At 45.2% G+C, this 5047-nt stretch overlaps 1 long non-coding RNA gene across 1 annotated transcript; it reads right to left on the bottom strand.

The window, feature by feature from the left end:
* Positions 1 to 1241: 1241 nt before the first annotated feature.
* Positions 1242 to 4679, bottom strand: LOC139583291 (uncharacterized). The gene is made up of 2 exons (XR_011676523.1): positions 1848 to 4679; positions 1242 to 1736 (listed from the first exon to the last, which is right to left on the bottom strand). It is a non-coding gene; the product is annotated as an uncharacterized lncRNA (long non-coding RNA).
* Between the last annotated feature and the right edge of the window lie 368 nt (positions 4680 to 5047).

Below are 5047 nucleotides of genomic sequence, written 5' to 3'. Positions count from 1 at the left end.
CCGACCGGCTGGTACTCTGCAAGGATCCCTCCCCGTGTCGGGAAGAGGGATCCTTGCAGAGTACCAGCCGGTCGGCTGTGGCGAGCCGACACGGGGAGGGATCCTTCCTTGTTTGAATCATAAGACTAGAATTCTTATATGTATGTGCATAAAAAAGAGGACCTGTTACCAGACAAGAGACTGTGGCAGACAACTTGTGACAACTGTGAATCTGATAACAGGGAAGGAGGTCTTCCTACCCAGGGAGGAGAGAAACCGTTGGGCTTGCAGTAGATTGTGAAATATATGGCAGGATATGATAAACAATATTGACAGTATTAGGAGAAGAGGAGGGACATTTATGACCAAATGTGAGGTATAAAAGGCTATGTGCATTGTATGATTTTCAGAGCTCTCGTAAATAAGCATTCTGACTATTGTAAACTTGGACTCCGTCTGTTTCATTCAACTAGAATCTTACAAATTCTGGGTTGCAGACTGAGTAGTTTAATTGAAGTTCAGTTTATGAACATTGAGACAAACACTCCAACATTAGAAAAAGTGAAACATCGCCTTTTTTTTCATATTTCCATGAAAGCGGTACACCACAAGGGTACAAAGGTTGCAGTTATAAAATCATTTACACACCACAAAAACCACAAAGACACACACACACACACACACACACACACACACAAAATTAGAAATTGAGATTATGTGTGCTACTGATTGAACTCAGCCAGCAGCTCCTGAAGGGGAAGATCACCATGGTTGGCACAGTTAGAAAAAGAAGCCTGAGCTCCCCCCTGCAATCCCCGCAACAAGGGGGAGAGAGGCCTTCTCATCAAAGTTTGCCTTCACCCCCACCACCACTCTAGTTTCTTACCTCCCAAAGAGGAACAAGAATGTGGTCCTCCTGAGCACACTGCACAAAACGGCTGAGATGTGATCGTGAGGACAAGAAGCCATCCATCATCCTGGACTACAACCACAACAAAGGAGGCGTGGACAACCTGGACAAGGTGGATCACTGCCCGCTGGCCCCTGGTCATCTTCCATAATATCATTGATGTGTCCTCATACAATGCCTTTGTGATATGGAACAAGATCAACCCTACCTGGATGCCTGATAAGCAGAACAAGAGGAGGGTGTTCCTGGAGCAGCTGGGAAAGGCACTTGTAACCCCACACATTCAAAGAAGTGATCGCCTCCTGTCACGAACCGGCTCAGAGCCCGTAACAAAAGGGAGACCACGTGGAGATAAGGAGTAACAAAATATATTTATTAAATAACGAAACTAGGTATAATATACAATGGGGTGTGTAATCAGTAATCAGTAGTGTAAGTGAATGTTTTGCATGCATGAATGTGATAATGCAGGGTGTTGAAAGATGCTAAAACAAACAACCAAAAAGCACCATGAAACATAACCAAATCTATCAAGGTGTCTGCATGGAGAGAGTCTCCTCCATGAATGGGGAAGTGGTGCATTTATCCTATGGCAGTGGGCCCAGGTGTTTCCCATGTAGCTGACGACCCTCCCAACTCCGCCCACCGGCATCCTAATAAGGAAACAAGAACAAAGAGAGAATACGGCAGACAGAGTGGGAGGGTCGTCACATTCCCCCCCATAAAACCGGGGACCAACAAGGACCCCGGAACAACATACCAGCCTCTGCGTCCCAAATTGATGAGGGATTACGTGCGCACTTCCAATTTTCCCCAGCCAACCTCCTCCTCCCCAGACCTCAGCAACCTTTGCGCACGGGAAGCAATATTTAAGAGGAAAGAAGACTCCCCAGACCTCAGCAACCTTAGTGCATAGGAAGCAACTTTTAAGAGAAAAGACTCCCCACACCTCAGCAACCTTAGTGCATAGGAAGCAACATTTAAGAGGAAAGACTCCCCAGACCTCAGCAACCTTAGTGCATAGGAAGCAACATTTAAGAGGAAAGACTCCCCAGACCTCAGCAACCTTAGTGCATAGGAAGCAACATTTAAGAGGAAAGACGAATACAAGACCAGGAGGGAACAGACAGGAAAGACAGAACCAGACAATACAACCATTCACGAACAGGGCGCACGAGACCACATCAGCTACAAACTCCAACGAAAAGAACAAGGTCCTTTTCAATCTACAATCGTCAGGACCAGGCACATCTTCCTCCTCATGCACAGATCTAGCATGATAAGAACCCAAGGAAACAACGGTATCAGCCAAAAGAACAGGTTTACCGTCCTCTGTAGACTCCCACTGTTCAATCTCAGAGGAACGTGCATAATAGGGTTTTAACAAATTTACATGGCACAGCTAGTGTGCTTTCCTCCGTTCTGGAGTGGCAACTAGGTAATTTTTCTCAGTGTACTGACGCACCACTGTATATGGACCTTGAAACTTGGCTTGAAAAGGAGAACCAACAATTGGCAGCAGAGCAAGAACCTGATCACCCGGAGTAAACTGACGAGGTTCAGTTCGGCGATCAAATATGTCCTTCAACCTCTCCTGTGAAGATAACTTCTCTTTAGCCATTTCTCCCTTTTTAGAACGAGGCAAAGGACCCACACAGTCAATGATCAGATACTCAAAAGGTTGGCTGAGTACAGGAATAGGAAACAGTGGTACCGGCTTAATAGCTTGATTAGGTTTACCAGTTAATTGACAGGTATGACAAGTTTTGATGAAATCAGAGACATCCCTCTTTAATCTAGGCCAAAAGAAATGTCTTAATATGCGATGGTATGTTTTCCTCACACCCATATGTCCAGCAACATCATTGTGAGAAGTTGTCAACACCAACTCACGAAGTTTTACTGGTACTACAACCTGACTAATCGCCTCCCCTAGAAAACAACTACCATGAGACACCCACTTTCTCATCAGGACATCCTCTTGGAGAAAATAGCCATGGGCGACATCTCCCAACTGTTCCACAGGCACAATTTGGTCACGCAACTCTTCTAATGTGGGGTCAGTCTGTTGCGCATTGATTCGATCTGAGTGGGTAACAGATAACGGAATAACAGGGAAAACAGTGGCATACTTCTTTGTGGTATTCTCATTATTCGGCACATTGACCAGTTCGCCACGGCCCATAGAACGCGTCACTGCACACGCACTGAACCTCTCTGGGGAGCTTTGTACACTCTCATCAGGAATCTCAACAACTGACGGCTTTATGGAAACAAGAGATGTAACCTCGACAGGCCATACACGATCACCAGCCAAGTTATTCCCAAGGATAACGTCGATACCCTCAATAGGCAACGAAGGACGCACCCCCACAACAACTTCACCCTTCACCAGCCCACAATCCAACATCAGTTTATGCAATGGAACTGACAGAGTGTCAAACCTATTCCCCTAATTAGAACACTATTTCCTGAATCAGTCTCAGCAGAAAAGGGTAACACAGATTCCAACACAAATGATTCAGAGGCACCTGTGTCTCTCAGGATCTTCACTGGCACTAGGTCCTTTCTTCCTAACATAGACACAAAACCTTCCGTAATGAAAGGTAAATAGTCTGGATCAATATGTACTTTCACATGCTCCTGGACCTGAGGCAATGAGTCATGAATGAACTGATGTGGAACAGGCGCAGCTAACGCGGTAGGCTTAGATTTAGCGTAAGCACCCTTTGATCTGAGATGTGGACATTCGTTTTTCCAATGACCGGAACCGTGACAGTAGTCACACTCTTGCCCAAAGTTAGCTTTACCACGGGAGTCAGGCTCAACCCTAGTTGAATAGGACTCTGCCCATGAACCATAGTATCTCGGTGAGCGAAGCCCAAATCTATCCGAACGCCCCCACTCATTCCGAATACGGGGCTCTGCAAAGACACTTTTGTGAGTCAACACATACTCATCTGCCAAAACCGCAGCTTCAGCGACATTCTTTACTTTTCGTTCGTTAATATACGTGGCAATACGATCAGGGATTGTGTCCTTAAATTGCTCTAACATAATCAGATCACACAGCCCTTGGAAAGTCACAACTGCAGAGGCAGAACACCAGCGATGAAACTGTACAGATAATTGTCACGCAAACTCAACATGAGTCTGTTTATCATCCCTTTTTAAAGTTCTAAATCGTTGGCGGTAAGCCTCAGGGACCAATTCATAAATCTGCAACACAGCCGTTTTAACCTTATCATAACAGGCACTGTCGTGTACACTAAGAGCTGAATATGCTTCCTGCGCTTTACCAGTCAGCACACACTGCAACATTAAGGTGCGGTCAGAATCAGGCCAACTCCTAGCGTCAGCAACACGCTCAAACAACGAAAATAATGTCTCAGGGTCCTTTTCATTAAACTGAGGCAATAACCGTAAGTTCCCAACAATATCAAATGTGTCCGGGGCACGAACAAAAGAGGAACGACCCCTAGGTAAATCTGGGTCACCTTCCCAGAACAAACTCTCCCCTGAGATCTTTCCTTCCCTAACCAACTCTATCCGTTCTTGTTGCAACTTGATTTTAGCCATCTCCATATCTTGTTTAAATGCTAATTCCTTTTCATACTTTACACGATCATGCTCAAGCTTCTCACGATCATGCTGCAGCTTCTCACGATCATGCTGCATATCTAAATCCTTTTCATACTTTACACGATCATGCTCTAGCTTCTAACGATCATGCTCCATATCTAATTCCTTTTCATACTTTACACGATCATGCTCTAGCTTCTCACGATCATGCTGCAGCTGTCCCGCGAGAGGTCCCGGGTTCATATCCCGGATGAGCCCCCACTTGTCACGAACCGGCTCAGAGCCCGTAACAAAAGGGAGACCACGTGGAGATAAGGAGTAACAAAATATATTTATTAAATAACGAAACTAGGTATAATATACAATGGGGTGTGTAATCAGTAATCAGTAGTGTAAGTGAATGTTTTGCATGCATGAATGTGATAATGCAGGGTGTTGAAAGATGCTAAAACAAACAACCAAAAAGCACCATGAAACATAACCGAATCTATCAAGGTGTCTGCATGGAGAGAGTCTCCTCCATGAATGGGGAAGTGGTGCATTTATCCTATGGCAGTGGGCCCAGGTGTTTCCCAT

The sequence above is a fragment of the Salvelinus alpinus genome, chromosome 8 (assembly GCF_045679555.1).
Source record: "Salvelinus alpinus chromosome 8, SLU_Salpinus.1, whole genome shotgun sequence".
Taxonomy (NCBI): Eukaryota; Metazoa; Chordata; class Actinopteri; order Salmoniformes; family Salmonidae; genus Salvelinus; species Salvelinus alpinus.
Note: the sequence above shows the minus strand (reverse complement) of the source record. Positions and strands in the feature narration are given on the sequence as shown.